This window comes from Neopelma chrysocephalum, unplaced genomic scaffold (assembly GCF_003984885.1).
Source record: "Neopelma chrysocephalum unplaced genomic scaffold, ASM398488v2 Primary Assembly neopelma1_95, whole genome shotgun sequence".
In the NCBI taxonomy this organism is placed as follows: Eukaryota; Metazoa; Chordata; class Aves; order Passeriformes; family Pipridae; genus Neopelma; species Neopelma chrysocephalum.
Genome location: NW_020897757.1, coordinates 753291 through 774658, shown reverse-complemented (window position 1 = coordinate 774658; position 21368 = coordinate 753291). Strand labels below are relative to the sequence as shown.

Below are 21368 nucleotides of genomic sequence, written 5' to 3'. Positions count from 1 at the left end.
GCCTTCATCCTGGCCTGTGGATCCCACCCTGGCTCCCTGCCTTCATCCCTGCCTTCATCCCTGCCTTCATCCCGGCCTGTGGATCCCACCCTGGCTCCCTGCCTTCATCCCAGCCTGTGGATCCCACTCTGTGGATCCCACCCTGGCTTCCCAGTGTTTGGGGGTTTGATTCCTCGTAGTGGGGGAATCCCCCTCATAGATAGGACAGTAAACACCTTTAAAGCTGCATTTTTTCCAGCCTGACTCTTGTCTGGATGGACTCGGGACACTGCTCCTCTCTCCATCCCATCCAGAGGTTGGATTTCCTTCCATCACTTCCCCTTGAACCCAGGGCTGGATTCCTCCAGCTGATCTCCTTAAGGCTGGAATCCCGAGGAGAACTGTGGCACGTTTGTATTTAGCAGCTTCTTAATCGCCACCCATTCCGATTTCCATGACAACTCCGAGGAAGGTGGGCAGGAACTCCCTCCTGTTGGACACACACAAGCTTGGAAAGCACCCCGTCCTGCTGCCGGGGCTGGTGGTCAGGAAAAAAGGATTGGTTAATCCTGAATAAATGCCAGAAGGAAAGGGAAAAGGGCTCCTTGGGTTTTTTCAGTTTTGAGTCCTGTCTGTGGGGAGGGGGAGTTGGTGTTAATCTGCAGCTGCCTGTGAGAGGCTGGAAGATATTCCTGATTAATTATTATTAGGAGGATCGTGAGCTGTGGCTCGGCAGGAGAACTGATTGGGAGGGGCAGGAAAAATTTCTTCATGGAAAAGGTTGTCCAGCCCTCCAGTGGTGGAGAGTCCCCATCCCTTGAAGTATTTAAAGAATGTGTAGATGTGGCACCTGGGGACGTGGGTCAGTGGTTGGACCCGATGGGCTGAGAGGGCTTTTCCAGCAGTGATGATTCCATGATTTTATGGCCATTTTCATGGACCTGGTGCTTCTTGCACCCCTCAGAATGGTACTGAGAGAGCTCCCGTGGCTGGGGGTGATGATTTTGGGTGGGGTCCCTGCATCCCAGGAAGGAGGGGACTGCAGGAATTCCCTGGGTGCCACAGGCTGGTCCATCGGGAGCAGCTTCAGGACGTGGGTTCCCACGTGCTGTGTTGGTGGGATTTGCACAAAACACTCAAAAATCTGTTAAAGCAGAGGGGTCCCTCCACCTCTGTGTGTCCTGCTGCCCGTCCTCACCCTGGGGGCAGGATGTGACCCCTCCAGCTGCTCCAGAACCCCTTCTCCATGTTACTGCCCTGATGTGCTTGGAAATGCAGGAAAAATCCCTCCTAACGGGGACAATTTCTTGGGGGAAATCCTCCTTAACGGGGACAATTTCTTGGGGGAAATCCCCCTTAACGGTGACAATTTCTTGGCTCTTGGAGCTCAGGGCTGGGGGAGGTCTTGAATCCCACCAAGCTGCAGCACAAGGAGGACCCTCTGTGACCCCTCAGTTGTGGGATGGGGAAACCGAAGGAGAGGAGCTGCCGGACAGGGAGGATTTGGAGGAAGGGGAGCGGTTTGTAGGGCTGGAAGATCTTCCCTGTCAGAGATTCCTCCCCCCAGCCCCATCCCTCGGGGGTTCAGCGTTCCCCTGGCCGCCTTAATGACCACAATTAAGGCGATCCCCAGCAAATGAAGTGGCGTTTAAAGAGCGAGAGAAAATTAAAAACTCCCACAACTGCTTTCTGTGGTCGTTAAGAGGCTTTTTCCTCCCGCGGCCGCCTCTCCTGCGGTTCCACCGGAGCATCCCCCGGCACGGTGACAGCCCCCCGGCTCACTGGAGCCATCCCCAGCTCCCAGGGGGGCTCCTTTGGGGGTGATCCGGGATTTTCCTTAGTCTCCTTAAGGGGGAAAAAGTAGTTCTGGTGCATCCAATATCCCCTACGGTGGGACAAGTCTCTCCTTGGAGTGTTCCCATGGAGAGAGGAGACACGGTGGTGGCTTCGTGACCCGGTGGTGGCCTCAGCCCAGGGGGGATTTCTGTCGCCTGAGTCACCGTCTGGGAAGGGCATCACGTGCCCAAAAGCAGAAGAGGTTTCAGCCCGGCTCGTGGTCCCTGGGATGTGTCCCCACGTCCCCAAAGAACCGTGCTGAGCTCATCCCGTCCCTGCCGGGCCTGGGGAGGGCTGAGCCCTCGCTGCTCCCCACGGGAAACCACGGAAAAAAGGGATCTGAGGTGTGGCACGGCCTGTTCCCTGTCCCACATCTACCAGCGGGTGATTTCCTTGGCACTCGGGCGTTTCCAGCTGAAACCTTTCCTTCCCCAAACAGCCACGGGATCGGTTTTTACTGCCCACAACACAATGGAGCATTGTCCTCCCCGGGCCGCTGCGAATTAAAGGGGGATATGAGCTAAAACACTGCGATCCCCTTCCCAGCGTGCAAGGAGCTCCACGAGCATCCCAAAGCCTTCTCCCTGCTGCAGGGAAGGGGTTTGCCCTGGCGGAGGGGGGGATCTCTGGGGCCATGGGGACCAAACCGCCGCAGGAATCTCAGCGCAGGGAGCGGGAGGCGGTGGGAGGGTTGTGGGAGGGCTGGGGCCGCGCTTGGCTGGCTTTAAAAAAGGGTAATTGCTCTTTTCCTCGCCTTTTCATTGTCTGGCGGAGGGCTGTTATCTGAGGCAGCGGGAACAGCCGGCTGGCAGCGCTGGGAAATGGCTGGGAATGGTGGGGAGAGCGTTGGAACGAGCCTGGCTGGAATGAGACATCGGGTCAGAGGTTTGGGGGACAGCAAAATGACATCCCTTTGCTTTAGTGGAGCTGTGGAATGGTGGAATCATAGAATGGTTTGGATTCAAAGGGACTTTAAAAAGTCATCTCTTTCCTGCCATGGGCAGGGACACCTTCCACCAGCCCAGGTTGCTCCAACCTGGCCTTGGACACTTCCAGGGATCCAGGGGCAGCCACAGCTTCTCTGGGCAACCTGGGCCAGCCCCTCCCCACCCTCCCAGCCAACAATTCCTTCCCAATATCCCATCTATCCCTGCCCTCTGGCAGTGGGAAGCCATTCCCTGTGTCCTGTCCCTCCATCCCTTGTCCCCAGTCCCTCTCCAGCTCTCCTGGAGCCCCTTTAGGCCCTGCAAGGGGCTCTCAGCTCTCCCTGGATCCTTCTCTGCTCCAGGTGAACCCCCCCAGCTCTCCCAGCCTGGCTCCAGAGCAGAGGGGCTCCAGCCCTGGAGCATCTCCGGGGCCTCCTCTGAACTCTCTCCAGCAGCTCCACGTCCTTCCTGTGCTGCAGACCAACCCCAAAGTGGGAGCCAGAGCTGGCCTGTATTCCTTGAGGAAGAGTGAGGAAGAGGAAGGTGTGAAGAGTGCCCTGCAAACCCAGCTGCTCCTCTCGGGGTGCCCAGCTGGGTGCACACAGGGGGTCCTGAGGAGCAGCCTGTAAGCAGCACCCAGGACAGTGCTGTTGGGAGCAGGGACTCACTCTGCTCCAGCTGATGGATATTTATGTGAACTTCCCTCATCCTCTCTCAAAAAACACCCCAACCCCCCCCATTGTCCCCAGCTGGGGGGCCATGGCAGATCCCCCTGGAGCCAGTGCAGATGGGGAGGTGCCACCAGCTCCTTGTCCCTGTGCTGGCCATGCTCTGCCAAGTCCCCACAAGTCACCCCTGGGGTGTTTTTACATCCGTGGCTCCCGTGTCTCACATCTCCCTCCACAGTTTTCCTCTTTTTTTTTCCCCTCTTAATGAATCCAGGTGTGTAACAACAGCACTGGGTGACCTGTGTTCTGCACACTCTGCATTGTAACCAGGAGCTGGAGCACAGACACCACAAACCCTTCCTGGGGGAATTAGGGGAGAAAACCAAGGGTTATTTTTTTTAATCCATGGTGGGAAATGATGCAGGAGGGACCAAGCCTGGGTCTGGCCCTGCTGCCTCCCACCCATTTCCAGCAGCTCCATCCCCACCGTGCTATGGGGACAAACTCTTTTGTGATGGGGCAAGGGGAGACGGTTTTAGAGTAAAAGAGGGGAGTTTTAACTTAGATAGAGGAAGGAAAATGTTTGCAATGAGGGTGGTGGAACACTGCAACGAGTTTCCCACAGAAGCTGTGGCTACCCCTGGATCCCTGGAAGTGTCCAAGGCCAGGTTGGAGCAACCTGGGCTGGTGGAAGGTGTCCCTGCCCATGGCAGGGGGTGGCACTGGATGGGCTTTAAGGTCCCTTCCAGCCCAAACCATTCTGTGATTCCATGGTCTGAAGGTGCTGGTGGGATACTCCTCTGATGGTAGGTTGGATATACCTTGGTTGGTAAGTTTTAAATTTAGAATGGACCATGTAATCATCAAATCAGAGGTTTTCCTGCAGCTCCTCCAGGCTTGGAGGCTGTTTTTCCTTCTGTGTGGCCAGAGCCTGCTGTGGCCTCAGCTCCCTGCCCTGAAAATGCACCCAGGGCAGCAGGGTGGGGGTGTTACACCTGGTTTTCCTGTGGAGCTTTCCTTTGGCTTTCCTGTATCTCCCACAAGGAGGGGATTAACTCCCTAAGAGCATCTCAGAGCCGTGGGCAGCCCCCAGCCTGTCCCCCCCCATGTTTCAGTGCTGTCCCCTGCTTTGGGACCCTCCTGCCCCCCTTTCTCCACAAGCTGCTCGGCCGGAGGTCCCAGAGCCCTCCTCGCCCACACAGGCAGGATTAGGCTCCCCTGAGCCATCTGGTCCCTGCAGGAGCAGACCCTGGCTCAGCCCCTGGAGCCTGGAACGGACCCTGCAGCCCCGTATCCATGATGGGAAGAGTATCCATCCCGGAGACACCCCAGTGAGGGGCTCACCCACACAGGGACAATCCCCCTCTGTACCTCCCCATGAAGGAATCACCCATCCCTGCCACCCCAGCATCCCAAAACAAGGGGTTTCCCCCAAGCCAGAGGTGCAGAGGGACTGGGTGTGCCTGGATTGGGGGAAACCCCTTGTTCTGGGATTGCTGGGGTGGCAGGGATGGGTGATTCCTTCAGGGGCTGAGTTTGGAGCCGGACTTAGCTGCTCATGGAAACAGGGAAAACACCCCGTGGGCATTTCCCACCTCTGTTGAGGGAAGGTTTGGGCCAGGCCAAGCACCTGCCATGGTTGGGAGTAACCAAGAAGCATGGAATAGTTTGGGTTGGAGGGATCTTGAAGCCCATCTTGTTCCACGGGCAAGGACACCTCCCACTAGCCCAGGTTACTCCAGCCTGGCTTTGGACACTTCCAGGGATCCAGGGGCAGCCACAGCTTCTCTGGGAAATCCATTCCAGGGCCTCCCCACCCTCCCAGGGAAGAATTCCTTCCCAATATCCCGTCCAACCCCGCTCTCTTTAGGTTTAAAGCCATTCTCTTTTGCTCCCTAGAGGATCACGGGTCCTGTCTCTGCACACTCGACGTAGAGCTCTGGGGAGGATGCTCCTGTCTGGGCATCACTCTCAGGTGGCACCTTGGCTCCTGCCTTGCTCTGTCTCGCTGCCACCCTGTTTAAGCAGTGTCCATAATTCCCTGTAATCCCTGGAGGCAGCTCCTGCCTCACCTGGAGCCCGGAGGGTCACCGGGGGCGGCCCCAGCACCGGCGGCAGAACCGGCAATCGGCTTAGGGGAGATAAACCCCGGGGACAGGAGGGACACAGGGGGGTGGTGGGCTCTGGGGGCTGGGAAATGTGCCACTGGGGGGCTTGCAATTAGAGGTTGGGGTGGTGTCACCCCGGGGTGGCCCTGGGCAGGTCACCCTGGGGGGTGGATTTTGCCCACTCAGGGCTGGGCTGGGGTCAGGTGGTGGTGGGGGATGTCAGTGCTGGTTTTGGGGTGGGGGGAGCAGTTCTGTGCGTGCCAAAGGGATTGTGGCATTTTTTTACCTCTGTGAGTAAGGCCTGGCCTTGAAGTCTCTGCCCCACCTCGCCCCTGGCACCCAGGGCTTTTCCTGGGAGGTCTCAGAGGAATTTCCACCGGCTCACTGGGATGTTGTGTGGACAGGGAGCATCACCCAAAACAGGGTGTGGGAGCATTGGGGCCACTGGTTCTGCACCTGAGACATCCCCCACCTCCCACTGCACCCTCTGAGCCCACACACAGCACTGGTGTCCTCCAGGAGGGACCCCCAAAATCGTGGGCCTGGGAGGGAACAAGTGGTGCCAAGTGCCAGACCCAGGAGCCTGGGTCACCCTGCACAGGGCAGGCAGGGGCTAAAGAGTCATGGAATCATGGGGTGGTTTGGGTGGAAAGGGACCTGAAAGCCCATCCAGTGCCACCCCCTCCCATGGGCAGGGACACCTTCCACCAGCCCAGGTTGCTCCAAGCCACCTCCAACCTGGCCTTGGACACTTCCAGGGATTCCAGGGGCACCCATAGCTTCTCTGGGGAACCTGTGCCAGGGCCTCCCCACCCTCACACAGAACAATTCCTTCCCAATATCCCATCTATCCCTGCCCTCTGGCAGTGGGAAGCCATTCCCTGTGTCCTGTCCCTCCATCCCTTGTCCCCAGTCCCTCTCCAGCTCTCCTGGAGCCCCTTTAGGCCCTGCAAGGGGCTCTCAGCTCTCCCTGGAGCCTTCTCTGCTCCAGGTGAACCCCCCCAGCTCTCCCAGCCTGGCTCCAGAGCAGAGGGGCTCCAGCCCTGGAGCATCTCCGGGGCCTCCTCTGGAATTGTTCCAGCAGCTCCACATCCTTGTGCTGTTGTTCCCAGGGCTGGAGGCAGCTCTGCAGGGGGGTCTCACCTGAGAGGGGCAGAATCCCCTGGAGCAGCTGCTGGGGATGAGCCCAGGCTGGGACATCTCACAGCACCGGGAACCAGAGCCCTGGAGCTGCCCCTGACCTGGAGCAGGACAGACACAGCCTGGCTGGGGGGTCCCTCCCAGCCCTGTCACTGCAATTAGTGCAGTCAGAGCTGATTTCCACAGAACATCCCTGGGCAGTGTGTCACTGGCACTGTTTCTCCTGCTCCCATCCCCACATCCCTGCTGTGCTGCCACGGGCAGGGCTCTGGGCAGGGAGCAGGGCTGGGCAGGGCCTCACCCTCTGCAAAGGGCAGAGATCAGGGGCTGGTGCAGCACGTGCTGGGAGCATCCTGTGGAGAACCTCTGGGCCAGCTGGAACAGGCAACTCCCCATTAATCCTTGATGTTGGGCCAGGCTGCCTGTCCAGCTCAGCCCTGCTGGGGTTTTGGGGTCAGGGAGGGCAGAACCATCACCCCTTTACTGGCATTCCCACTCCCAGGTTGGGCTGTGACCTCAAATCCACTGTTTAAGTGCCCCCTGGAATGTGTAAACCCCTTTATTTCTGATAGCTGGGGGCAAGCACAGGGCACACCCTCCCCTCCACCCCACATCGACCCTGGCTGTTGTTCTGGCTGCTGTTCCTGTGCCTTCCCCATCCCGGCTGTGATGCACCCTTGGAAACCTTGTCCCTGGGGATAGCACGTGGAGCAGAGAGTCCCAGAGAGGTTAATGATATGAGGTGCTAAAAATAGGGGATTTATCTGCAGACACACCAATGTCCTTGTGCATTCTGGGAAGGGGGCAGGAGGAGAGGCAGGATGGGGCTGGGATGAACACAAGCTCCAGGGTGGTGGGTGCAATGTGGGGGTTGGGGGGTCTTTGGGGTGCTCAGAGGGGCTGATGTTTGTAGGGAAGAGCAGAGGGAGATCCCTGCTCCTTTCAGGGATCGTTCCTGGTGGAGTTGATGGAGAAGTGACTTCCAGCCCTGCTGGGTCCATGACTCACTTTCCCAGTGGGTGACAAAGGGGTGGTGGTGCCTCGCTCCGAGACTGGCATGGGGTTGTAAATTCCTGAGAATGCATTAATTTATTTACTAATAAATTCCAGAGAATAAATTCCCTGGGGAAAACCTTCCCCTCTGCTCAGGCAGGGATTGCTCACCCAGCACAGCATTTTCAGTGCACGTCTCTCACTCCTGCCCCTCCCCCTGCACCTCCCACAGGTAATTTTAGCATTTAAACCTCCCCAGGTAAATCCTCTGTTTTATTACACCCTAAAAATCCATCAAATACCAAGGGCCTGAGGTTTTATGCTGCCCTTCCCCCCCGGCACAGACAATCTGCTGGCATCTGGGAGCCCAGGGAGGGCTGTGGGTAATCCCTCCGTGTCCCAGCCCAGCCCTAATCCTCACCCTGTCCCTCGCTGAACTGGCCACGGGCAGAGCAAGGAGCATGGGATGAGCCTGGCATGGGCAAGAGCTGGGCCAAAACCTGCTGGCTGGGGGCAGGGAGTGGTGCCAGCCCGGCTGGGTCACGGTGGGTTTGCACAAGGGAAGGCTGGAAGTGACACCAGCCACTGGTGTCCCCGGGAGAAGGGAGATATCCCAGATTTGGTGAGCCTGGGAGCCCAGTTTGCAGGAGCATCACCAATCACCTGAGCACGAGGAAGGACTTGGTTGCTGTGAGGGTGACAGAGCACTGGGATAGGCTGTGGAATCTCCTTCCCTGGAGAAATCCAAAAGCTCTCCGGACACAATCCTGGATAACTTGCCCTGGGGGTCTCTGCTTGATCAGGAGGGTTGGATAAATCCCTTCCAGTGGTCTCTTCCAGCCTCACCATCTGTGCTTCTGTGTTTTCAGCCTGGAATTTGGGCACTGGGAACATGGGGAGAGCTGGTCTGTGGGACTTCAGTCCCCTCTCCATCACCAGGGTTTGGGTCCCACATTCCCAGGGAACAACCCCTCCCCAGGGCAGTGGGCACAGCCCCAAGGCTGCCAGAGCTCCAGGAGGGTTTGGACAACACTCTGAGGGACGGGGGGGATTGTTGGGGTGTCTGTGCAGGGCCAGGAGTTGGATGGATGGTCCTTGTGGGTCCCTTCCAGCTCAGGGTATTCCAGGATTCTGTGAAACCCTGTCAGAGCATCCCAACATGTTTGTCAGCACAGTTCTGCTTCCTTGGATTTCCCACTATCCCCACACACAGGAAGATGGTCAAGGTGACCCAGACACAGCCCAGCAACCCCCTTCACCCATGGCTGGGCTGTGGCCTTGCTGTTCCCTTTCCACACAAACCATCTCCCATGGCTTTTCCAGCATCATTCCTGGTGCTGGGCAGGTGCCCAGGATTTGTGGGGGGGGGTGCTTGGGGAGGCTCCAGGTTTCTCTTTAGACTCCTTAAGGGCGAAAACGTAGTTATGGTACATCCAACCTGTGACAACATCCCCCACAGTGGGACAGCTCGCTCCGTGGAGGTGTTCCCATGGAGAGAGGGCACTGTGCAGGGTTGGGAACGTGGTGGGAAAACCTCCAGCAGCCCTGAAAACAAACAGGGAGGAGGAGGCGGATTTTTGACCACAAATTCTTGCTGTTTACTAATTTATTTTTGCAAATCAAGCAGCAGCTGTGGGTGAGTTGGAACCTTGTTGCTCCTCTGCTGAGCAGCAGCAGTTGGGGAGCTCAGTGCTCGCTCCAGCCAGAGGAGGAATCCGTGGGGGGGGGTGGTTGTACGTGTGGAATTGTGGCAGTTGGAGGGATGTGAGTGCGGGGAGGCTGCCAGGGAGAGGCTGGATCTTTTATTAGAGCAACTGATATGGTTGGGGAAAAAAAGCTCCAAAGCAGATAAGCTTTTGGGCTCACAAGTCTTTATTCGGGTCCTAAATAGAAACAGCTCAGTCAGATCACTGGGTTTATTTTAATCAATTTTAGATCTGGGGAAAAAAAAAAAAAAAGAAAAAGAAAACCAACTGGTGAGCCGAAAAGCTTTTTTTTTTCCCCTCTCTGATGTTTTTCCCCCCTTTTTTGTTTTGTTTTCCATGATGCCCCATCGCTGCAGCGGGGCTGAATAGTGCTGGGATCACATTGGCAGAGATGCTGGATCAGGTCATGACATCCCGAATTTTGGCTTTCCACATCCCCCAAGGAGAGGTTGTGTGAGGTGCAGGCCAGGATTCCTGGATCCTCTCCCAGGCTATTGAAAGCTTTTGGGGAGATGCTTCCCAGCTGCTTTGTGACTCCGTTTCCCCACGGGAATGCTGGAGTGGATGCTCCCACTCCCACATGGGATTCTCCCCCGGGTCACTGCAGCCACCCCAATCCTGCTGGCAGGACCTTTTGATGTCCCCAGGTTGGAGCTGCTCAGCTCTGTGGGCACCAGGGATTTGCCTTCAGCTGTTCCCAGGATTCATCCTTCCATGGAGGATGGACATCAGGACCCCTGACCGCTGCCTCCAGCCCCTGGAGATCTCCTCTCCTTGGGAAACACAGCATTTCCTCTCCCTGAGGAGAAGGGAATGATGTTGGGTGTCTGTCCTTCTTACTGGTGCACCCAGTGGGACCAGCACCCAGTGGGACCAGCACCCAGCACCCAGCACCCAGCCTGGCTTCCCTGCGGGGGGCACAGAGCTGCCCTGGGCTCTTGCAAGAGTTGAAGGGGTAGAAATCCTCCCTGCTGCCCAAGTGACCCATCTGCAGGAGGAAACCAAAGGGATTTGACCAAGGGCTGATGGAAAGGTAGGAGAACAAGGACTTGGAGCTGCTTCCCACGGGCAGCCCCACGCACTGGGATGTCCTGCTGTGTCTGTCTGACCCTGGCCAGCTTGAGAAGGTGGAGGAGAGCAAAGGCTGCCCTTATTAAGAACATGCTGGACTCTGCCACTGCTGTCCATTCCCTTGCTCTGCCTCAGTTTCTCTCTCCCTGTCAGGCAGAGGAGGGTGTTTTTCCCCTTCCATCCCCAAGTGCTTTGGGATGGGTGAGGTGGAGGCACCCAGCAGAGGCCCTGTAAGGGGCATTTCCCTCCAGACCACCCCAAATACCAGCTCCAGCACGTGCAGACTCCACCAGTGCTCATGGTCCTGCTACTTCACAGTGTCATGGAATTATGGAATGGTTTGGGTTGGAAGGAACTTTAAAGGTCGTTTAGTCCAACAAACCCTGCCATGGGCAGGGACACCTTCCACCAACCCAGGTGGCTCCAACCTGGCCTTGGACACTTCCAGGGATCCAGGGGCAGCCACAGCTTCTCTGGGCAACCTGGGCCAGGGCCTCCCCACCCTCCCAGGGAACAATTTCCTCCCAGTATTGAACAAATGTGACAAAACTGAAGAGCTGCTGTGAGGATGGAAAGATCCCACCCGGAGGAGGAGGCAAAGAGCAGTGAGGATCCCAGGGTGTCCCAGCAGCTCTCCAGGCCAGTGGCACAGAGGGGCTCTTTCTCTGGGACCACTGATGCTGGGCTGGGCAGATGGGTGGTGTGATCAAAATGCAAACCCTCTTGCTCTCAAAGCTCTGGGGCTGGTGCTGCTTAGTTGGTGCTGACTTGAGGCCGCTGGTTTTTGTCTCTGTGGTGAGTGCTGAAGCTCTGCCATCCCGTGACTGTACCGGTGTAATTATCCTGGGGAAGGCGGAGTGGGAAGGGCTCGTTTTTGACTCCGTTGCACTAAAAGGGCTTCATCCCGGGGCAGGAAACACGGGCTCTATAAATATTTGATCGACTCCTTCCAGCAGCGTAACCCCCGCTCACACCTCCCCCCTCCCACAGGGACGGGAGACCTGGAAACATTTCCCACTAAAAGGCCTCCGAATCCCCCATTCCCGGCGCGGGGGCAGGGCGAGCACGGAGTGGGTTTGTCCCTTGGCAGAGGTTTTGCTCCTTTCGGAGGTTTGAAGCCTCCAGCTCTTTTATTTTCCCCGGTAAACCGAGCCCAGCGGGGCCGGGACCAGTAACCAGAGCCGGGCAAAGCTCGGGTCAGGGCTCTCATCTGTGGCAGATCCCAGACGTTTCCTTTCATGTTGAAACCTGAGCTTTATTGGTGTGGGGCAGAGCTAAGCACTTCCAGACGGGATAAAACGCTGGGAACCACATCCCAGTGTTCCAGTGGGGGCTGCATTTGGGGTCACTCCGTTGCCGGGGGCTGTCCCGTTCCTCCTCCCTTTGCACAAAACAGGATTAACATCCAAAACCCCGGAATTTAAAAAAAAAAAGCTGCCCCGTGCAGGGAAAAGTGTTTTGTTTTGGGGGGTTTATTGTTATTTGTATTGGGGTTTTGTGAGGTTTGGTTGTTTGTTTTGTTTGTTTGATTTGGGGGTTTTTGTTTTTGTTTTGTTTGGGGGTTTTTTGTATTTTTTTTGTTTTAATTTCCTTTTTATTTGCCTTTATTCCACGTCAGGTTTGAGTGCTGAGCACCCCTGGGTGGGGTGAGGAGAGCGGCCGCGCATCCTAAAGGAGATTAATTGCATTTCCAGACGAATAACTGCAGCAGATAAAGTTCAGGGCAGATAAATACAGGTTGAAGGCTCTTTGTGTGTGGACTAGAAAAGGGAAATAGCTTTTTTTCCCCTCCCTTCTAATTCGAGCTCTGCAGGGAGTGGGAAATGCCGACCTGCTCCTGAGCACCTTTGGAGGGTGATGAGCTGGTTTTTTACAGCTGGAAAATGTGGATTAAATGATTTTTTTTGGCCTCAGCCACTTCTGTCTGGCTGTGGGTAGAGGCAGGATGTGGCTCCAGGCGGCTGCTGGGCTTTCCCTGTGCTGTGGCATCACCTGCCACCCCTGGGCACGGCGGGGAGTCCGGTGTGAACTCCCCACCCTGCTCTAATTCCTCTGGAGAGCTGAGTGATGAGGCCAGACAGCAGAAATTGGGTTACTCCTGGCGGTGGGAAGCGGTTCCATGTGCTCCGGGAGCCCCTCACCGTTGGCAGGGAGCCGGAGCCGGGGTGTTCCCACCCCCTCGGCAGCTCCAGCACCTGGGTGCTCCGAGCCTGAGCGCCCCGCGCTCTATTTTTAAGGTGTGAAAAATCGGGTATTTAAGTGTCTACACTTGGCATTTGCACATCTTTGAAGTGCTGGTGGATTAACTCTTGGAATCGGGAGCCTCCCCCCGGTGAGGGTAGCACGGCATTCCCGGGAATTCACTGCACCCGGTGGTCCCAGCGTCGTCCCTGCATCCCAGTGTGCTCCTCCCCACATCCCAGGTGGGTTTTACTTTAGGATCTTGTCCTCAGGCGTGGTTTCAACAAGGATTAACTCCCTCTTCCCCACATCCCATGTGGGTTTTGCTTTGGGATTTTGTCCTCAACAAGGATCAAATCCCTCTCCGGGCTCCATCCCACTTTGGGGGCTCACAAAAACAGGAGAGCTGGGAGCGAGGAACCTGGAAAACCTCTCTCCATCCCCCCCTTGCTATAATGCACAGGCTGTTAAATCCTTGAGTCCCCAGGGCTGGCACCTCCCGAATATTTTGAGTTGGTGCTGTGACACGGGAGAGCCGGGAATTCCAAGCAGGGAGGGAGCAGGATTGGGTTTCCCCCTCTCCGGCCGTGCAGTGGCCAGTGGAGAACAAGGGCTCCAGTGTCTGAGGCTCCAAACTATCCCAGCACCTATTTTTCCTTCCCCCTTCCCGCTGCTGGAGTTGGAAAGGAAAACCGAGCCTGGAGAGAGGATTTCTCCACGGGGCTCATGGGCACTGGTGTTTTTCCAGCTGCCAGGGAAAGAAACGGGCTCCCCTTGGCAGCAAAAATGGTGGAAAGGGGGGAGAAAAAAGCTCCTTCCCTATGTGAGGCTGGGAGAATCCGTATTTTCTGTCGTTCTGGAGCTGGTGGGCCTGTGGAAATGCCAGGGATGCCCTCGGGTGACCTGGGAAGTGTGTAATCAGCCCAACCATCTGTCTGGGAGATTTGGGTGCAGCTCAAGCTGTCGCCAAAAAAACACCCCAGCTCCCAGCAGGGCTGTGCTGGGGCTGCCGGTGGCTTTGGGAGGCTGAGCCTCCCCTGGAGGGAGCTCCCGAAGGAATCAGCTGCTCCTTGGGGGTGGAAAAAAACCCCTCACGAGGCCAAGATAACCAGGGAGCTGTTTATTTTCACCTCTCCTCGGTGGGCAGCAGGCAGGAGGATGAACGGAGGTGCCATGTGAAGTGGCAATAATTAGTTCAGGTCCCCACCAAAAGCCTCTCGGGGGTAATCAGGAGTAATTAGGAGAGGGGAGGCTGCTCTCCAGCCAAGTGCAGCACCCCAGTTCTTTCCCACCCCTGTGCCCTCACAGCTCCTCATCATCAGGTTTATTTTCTAGGTGTGCAAAACTTTCCTTTGAGCTCTTCTGGCATCTCGAAAGTTCTTGAGTCTTTGGGGGATTTTTTGCTTCTAGTTTTGGGGCATTAATGTGGAAATTTCTGGTCTTTCCGCTAAAGGGGGCTGGAAATGAGCTTTTTTTCTCTCTGTGTCTTTGCTGGGAGAGGCAAGAGGTTCAGTCAGTGCCCTGGGGAATTGAGGGGCTACAAGAAAAAGTTAAAAATAAAGGAAAAAAATAAAGGGGGAATCATAAAAAATAAAAGGAAAAGGAAAGGTCTCCTCACTGCCTGCGCCACCAGACATGACACAATCCAGCTTCCTTCTCCCCTTGGCCTCTCCACCATCCCTGGGTGGACTTTTATAGGTCTGGCTGGGGGGAAACTCTGACTTTGAGCCCAGAATTCCATCTGGGAGAGCGGGGGGAGCAGGGAAACATGAGCTGCTGGGACAGCAGATGTGGGGGTGAGGGGGTGAGCCGTGGATGTCCCTCTGCAGAGACGGATCCTGGTCCCCAACCCCCCCCGGGCATGGGAGAGCAGCCCCTGCCCGTTCTCATCCCTCCCCTGAATTAGTGGCACTGTTTTGGGGGTGGGTGAACCGAGGCACGGGGTGACTTGTCCCCCGTGTTGTCCCCTCAGCAACACCAAAGGTGTTGGCCTTGGCCAGACTCCACCTCCATGGCCTGGATGGGGAGCACGGGACCACCTTCTCCTGGGGCCCATCCACACCCGCGGGTCTCCCTGGAGGAGCCCGAGGCGAGACGGGGAATGTGTGAATCCCAAAGTGCCAATTTTCACCCTCCTGCAGCCGAGGAGGCCGTTTGGAAGGTGTTAAAGGCCGTTGGGAAGGTGTTTAACAGACACAGCAGCCGTCCCTGTGCCGAGCCTCGAGGAAGGGCAGGAAAAAGAATGAATATATATATATATATATAAAGTCCTATTTTGCAGCTCTTTGGAGTCTCAGGGAGGCGAGGGAGCTCTGAAACGAGCCTTTGTGGAAGGTGAGAAAAGCTCGAGACAGTTTTGCACGTTAAAGCTGCAATAGGATTACGGAGCAGAGCAAATTAAATCAATGCCCTAATGACTGGGGGAGCTCCTGCTGGAGCCAGCGGCTCCCACCCCCGGGAGGGGGGGCCCGGGGGCTGAGACCCTCCCTGAGCATCCCTGGGTGCTGCTCCGGGCTCTGTGGGCAGCCAGGGAGGGCAGGATTTTCCAGGGAATGCCTGCGTCGCCATGGCAATGTGCAATCCCTCGGGAATTAATGAGTCTGGAGTGAATCCTTCGGGGTGGAAAAGAGCCGGGCCTGGCCAGCTGGAGCAGGGGGGTGGAGCAGGGCAGGGGGGGCGGGTGCCCCGTGTGCCAAGCTCTGCCCACCCCGTGGGTTTGCCCCATCCCAGGCAGGCTGTTCCCATCGCCCCCATGGATCAGTGGGATGCTCTGGGCAGGAGGATGGAGGGCACTGTGGGTTTGGGGTGTTTGGGGGAGTGGGTGCTCCAGGCACAGGGCTCTCCCCACCCCTGGGTACCCGGGGGGGGTCTGTAGAGCTCAGCTTTGTCTTGGCTCTTTGCTGCCTCAGCCGGACTTTGGGCAACCTCCTGCTCCCTTCCCAGCTCCACCAGCATCATCCAGGGCTCCCTCAGCTCTGGCCAAACCCTGTGGGGTGAAGTGCCACGTTTTGAGCCGCTGTGGATGCACAGGAGCAAACACGGGGGGGGTCCTTGGGGTACTTTTAGGGCTTGGGGGGGGGACCTGCGACCCCCGGGGAACCCTGAGGAGCCACCTCGGGGCTGATGCGACCCCAGGGCCTCCCTGGGCTCGGCTTTGCCTCTTCTTTGCAGGCAGCAGGAGGTTGAGGGCTTCTGTTTGTGTGTTTGGGTTTCTCTGCTGCGTCTCCTGGAGGTGGAAGGCGGAGTGTGCCGGGAGAGGTGTGAGAGACAATTCACGCCGGGAGATTCGCTGCTGTTCATGCCAGCCCCGGCTCAGGGATATTTATTGTGCTGTGGGGTGAGATCTGGCACTAATCCATGGAAGAACTGGGATAAAAAATGACGGTGGAGACAGGCAAAACCGAGGAGGAGGAGGAGGAGATGCTGTTTGAAGAGCTGAGCCTGATCCAGGGCACCTGGACTCGGTGCTTCTTGATATTCCCTGAGGGATATTGAACACTCAGGAGTGCCTGTGTCCATTTTTGGGATGTTCCCACATCCAGCCCTGCTCCATTCTCCTCCCATTCGCCGTGTTGGCAGCGGGGAGTCGATACAAAGCCGGAATAATTGCTGCTCCTCGCTAAACGTTAATGATTATTTTACTTGCATAAAATAAGCGGCCTATTAAATCCAAAATGCGCCGGGGTTTGGGCAGCTGTTAGTCAGGGGCTTAATTAAGCTGAGGAACAATGAACTTACACAAAACAACTGGCTGGTGCTCCCATCACATCCTGGGAGTGGGATCTCCAGTGGTGTGAGCACCCAGCCCCCATTCCCACCAGGATCACGCAGTCAGCCAGGTTGGAAAAGACCTCTGGGATCATCGAGTCCAACCTGTTTAAGGTGTTTAAGCAGAGACTGGATGTGTCACTCAGTGCCATGGGCTGGGTGACAAGGTGGGGTCGGGTCACGGGTTGGACTCGATGATCCCAGAGGTCTTTTCCAACCTGATTGATTCCCTGATCCTGTGTCTGATGGGACATGGAGGTGTTTTCCTGAAGCAGCAGCTCCTGGTGACACCACTTTGCTGCTTTCCAACAGACCTATTTTTAGCTCCCAGCCTTGGATGGAAGAGTGGAAATTCAGCAATGTTTTGTAGCGGGAAAAAGAATTGTGGAGCGTTTTAAGGTTCAAGAAACAATGTTTTCATTCCAGCTTCATGTGAGAGTTAATATTATTTCAACTGTTTACAGTGTCCCTAAGTCACGTGTTGGGATGAGTTATTAAGGTTTTCTATATAAAACACCAGAAAAGGGCTTTCAAGGGGTGAAAATATCTCATGGAAAATATTGAAATAAGCAACATTTCTCCCGTCATGTGTTCTCAGTGTAAATGTGTTTTCCTGGAGCACGAGGCTTTGGGTCCCTGATGGATTGCTGACCCTGGCTGTGTCCTTCCAAGCTTTCCAGTATGGTCACATCCAGCATCACCCTCGAGGGACACAGCCCAGGGTGCTGTTTTTCCTGCCCATTGGCATCACTCCATCCTGGCAGGACCAGTCTTGTCCTCTCCCCATGCCCCTGTGGCCCCCAGGGCTGAGGGGCTGCTCTGGGAGCAGGGATTTGGGCTTCCCAGAGCTGGCTTGGAATCCAAACAGACTTTGGGACTTTGGTTTTTTGGTTTTGCTGCGGGTTTGGAACCAGAATGGGAAAAAGTTGGGAGGCAGAGACAAGAACCTGTGCTTGTCCCCAAGGGGTGGGGAGGGATGGGACATCGAGCTGGTCCTTGGGCTCTCCTGCACTACCTTGGCCTGTTCTCCAGGTGCTTTCACGCTGATTCCATCCCCTGTTCCCTCTTTCCCTGCCCAGCTGTTGGGATGTGGAGCACCCCCGTGTCCCTGCTGTTGCTCTCCACACCCATCCTTTCCCCTGCCTGGGCCCCATCTCGTGCCCCAGATGTGCCAGAGGCTGCTGGATGGGCACAGACATCCATACCATGGGATAAAATCCCTCCATGCCCAGCCTGCCATGCCAGGTCTTCTCCTGGCAGGAGCCTCCTGATCTCCAGCCCCACGTGTGGTGCAGGGAGAGGCCTGTGGGCTCCTTGGGATGTGAGGCTGGACCTGGAGGGAGGAGGTGTGGGGGCTCCTTGGAATGCTGTACTTTCCTGAGGTTCACCCCTCTGGAATTGCTCATCTCTGCTCTCCGTGGATGCTGCCACATGTGCCAGGGAAAGGACTTGGCCACCTCACCAGGCACGAACCAAACCTGTGTCCTGGTTACCTTCATGTTTTTATTTCCTCTCAGATTCCCTCAGGGAAAACTCCTGAGCTTCCATCCACAAGCCAGGAGGGTGGGGAACACCCACAGCCTGGGGCAGATCCCTCCCAGTCTGCTGGGACACGGGGTGATGCTCCCACCCTCCACAAAGTCCCACAGGTAGCAGATTCCACGACTTCAGTCAGGATTCTCCCCCCACCTGAACCGCTCCCTCGGGAGCTGCTCCGTGGTTTTGGACATCTCCCTCTCTCCCCCCGGATCCCATCCCATGAGGCCATTTAATTCCAGCCCTCAGGAAGCAGCCCCCAACCCCAGTTGAGGGGGAAGCAGCCCCCAGCCCCGGCTCGGGTGGATGTGCTGGAGGACACCACCCATCCTCGCTCCATCGGGATGCGTCGCCATGGAGGAGGCGGTTGCCATGGCGACCGTTGCCATGCCGTTGGCTACCGGCTGAAGGGCCTGGGAGCATCCCAGGGAGGTTCCCCAGCCTCTCCCGGTGCTTAAAGATGGATTGATTTACCTCCCTCCCGGGCTGAAACGCTCTGCACTCGAGAGCGTTTTTGCCACGGCAGCACGTTCTGGGCTCCACGTTCGGGGAATTTTAAGGGTCTGCAAAAGCCCTTCCGAGGAGTGGGAACACCCTCAAAAATATAACACCCTCAAAAATGTAACACTCTCAAAAATATAACACCCTCGAAAACGTAACACCCTGATCCCCCCTGCCTGGAGAAGGGGGAGGGGAGGGAATTTAGGGGAACAGGGAATTTAGGCAGCCCCAAACCAGCCCCCCGGGACAAGCACAAAGACACAGAGGGCTCTGTAGGAGCATCTTTGTATCACCCATGACGGTGGTGGGAGGGTCCCTCCTGTGCCCTGTTTTCCTCATTTTTTTCTCCCAAATTCCCGGTGCCTGTGGAGAGCTGCTCGTGGGGGGGCTGAGTGAGACCCCTTACCCCCAATTTATGTTTTTTCACCTGTAAAATGGTGTCACCCACCTTGATAAAGGGAGAGAAGAGGGAGGGAAGGGGCACCCGCTCTGCTGGGTGGGTGAGGTGTGTGTGGACAATGGAGAGGGATCGAAGCCTCTCTAATCCCCCTGCTCGACTCTGATGCTCCAAGCCAAAGGGGCCGAGCTCTCTCTTGCTTTCCAAGGCTCTTAGTGCAGGATTTGGGTGTGATTTGTGCTGTTGAGGCCCCTTGACTGTCGTTCCACCCAGGCTGGGGAGCAGAGGTGAAGGGGGCAGTGAGTTGTGGGTGGGTATCACCATCTGCTAGTCCTGCTCAGCCCTGTGAAGGGCTGGAAAAGGGTCCTCTGGGATGGAGTGGATGATGTGTTTTTTATCCAAGCTCGCTGTAGTTCCCACGTCACTGCTGAGATCCGAATCCTTTGTGTCTGGCATTTATTTTGGGTCATTTAGAGCACTGAAGGAACATTCATTGAAATGTGACTTTCCGGCCCTGCCCTGTGGAGTCTGCTGTGCATCAAGGCTTGCTTTTACAGCAGCAGATCCGTGACCTTTCTGGACGCTGGAGGAGTGGGATCAGGGCAGTTCGTTGGGGTCTGGACAGTGCCAGAGCCAGATCTGTCCCCATGGCACAGCAGTGGTGGCTCCTGGGGCACAGGGACGTGGCAGGAGCAGTTCCCTGTGAGCAGGACAGTCCTGGTGCAGAGCCAGCACCTCGCGGGGCACATTTAAACCTTCCCACTCCTTTTCATCTCCCACGGATTTGGACATCCCCGAAAGTGATTCAGCCCCCCAGCCCATTGTGAGCCCGGTGCCTCCAGCGGCTTTGCCTCGAGCCCGGGTTTAATTTCCCTAATGAAGGCGGGCGGGGGAGGCAGCGCTGAGCCGGTTAGAGAACCCCTGCCAAGAGCCATTAGCTGGGAAGTTGTAATTGCGGGGATGGAGCTGCTGGCCCTTGGCTCAGAGCTGGCTAATAAACGGCCCTCGGCATCACGGGGCAGGGGGTGGGGAAGAGGGAACAGGGCCAGGATGGGCATCACACTGGGGTTTGCTCCCTGCCCCGAGGATTCTTCACCGGCCTGGCTCAGTTTTGGACACCCGGAGAGGCTGCTCGGAGAACCTGGAGTGCTGGAGTGTGTCCCTCATCCCACACACGGGAGGAGGCTGAGCCGGATGTGGGTGTGGCTTTGTGACCCCCAGACAGACATAAAATGTGGATGTGCCTTGTGTGACCCCCCAGCCCTAGTCAGGCATAAAATCCATAAAATGCGCTGGAAAACCTTCCCTTGGGTCCTGCAACACTCACCGGGGCAGCGGCTCCATCCCTCCTGCAGGACAATCCCTGCCACCATCCCAGGGGACTGGGGGCTGCAGGGGATGGATCCAGCACACCCGGGGCTCCCTCCGGCTTCCCTCGGGCCCCGTGGAACCTGCTGGGTCAGGGATAAAGTCTGGATGAAGTTTCTCTTTTGGGACAAATCCAGGCAGCTGCGACTTTGCTGCGGCGGGGAATGGGAGGGGTGGGCAGGGGAAGCCGTGACGGATCCCGAGGGGCGCTGTGACGGATGGGGAGGCAGCCCCAGGTCGGGAGGTGGGAGCTGCCGTCCTGAGTGATTTGCGATTTCCCGGGCTGGCGAACTCAGCATTCCCCTCCCCTTCATCCCAGCCGGGCGAGGGGGAGCAGCCCCTCATTGCCGGGGGGAGGGAGAAGGGACCGTGACCGGCTCGGGGCACGCGGAGCGTTAACGATCTGAGCGGCCGTAAATCCAAATAAACACCGACCGCTCCCGAGATTTATTGCCCGAGCCTGACCCGACACCATCCGGGCTGGGGCTGGGGCAGCCTGGCTGGGAGCAGAGTCACCTCAGCACCTCGGGAGGGGACTTCTTTGGGAACAGCCGCGTCCCAACCCCCCCGTCTGCACCGGGTACACCCGGAGAGGGTTCCCAAGGCTTTACAAATGCAGGCTTTGCGAAGCTTGGCTGGGGCCGTGCTTGCTGCAGTTGGGGTTCCCCCGTGGCTGCTCCTGGCAGATGAAATCCCGGGATGAAGGATGCCGGGAGGAGCAAAGGGTTGCTCAGCATCCGTAACTGCTCGCCGTGGTTTTGTATCCGGCTCCCCCAGGACACAGGAGCGGCTGAGGAGCAGCCTCGGGGATCTGGGGACAGGCGAGAGCAGGGAAGCTCTGCCATCCCACGTTTCCCCTCCCCTGAGCAGCGGGAATGCTGCAGTTCCATGAACATTGCAGCGTGGTGCTTGGTCACTGGTATTACACGCACTGAGCTGGTCAGGCAGCAGCTGGGGCTGGCCCTGGGCCACCTCCCTCCTCGGGATAAACTTCCAAGCCTCTGGAATGCACACAGGACAGCCCTGGCTGAGCAGAGCTGTGCCCTCCTGCGGGCTGGCTGGGAGGGGCAGCGGGGGAGGGCTGTCCCTCCCCTCGGGGGGGTTGTTGTGGCCCTGGGAGGTGTTTTGTGTCTGTGAGGTTGTTCCTGCTGCTGTCAGTGGATCCCTGGGATGTGGCACAGATCCTGCTG

The 21368-nt window shown here is 57.1% G+C and overlaps 1 protein-coding gene across 2 annotated transcripts in view; it reads left to right on the top strand.

Annotated features, from left to right (window-relative positions):
* SDC3 (syndecan 3) overlaps window positions 1-21368 on the top strand; it is a 45009-nt gene that overhangs the window by 14039 nt on the left and 9602 nt on the right. The window contains exon 1 of one of the 2 annotated variants that reach the window (XM_027694003.1): window positions 14787-14942. The exons of the other annotated variant lie outside the window; for it this stretch is intronic. The gene's annotated coding sequence lies outside the window, so the exon portion shown is untranslated. Of the gene's footprint in view, window positions 1-14786; window positions 14943-21368 lie in introns of those variants that run through there. 2 annotated transcript variants of the gene reach the window in all.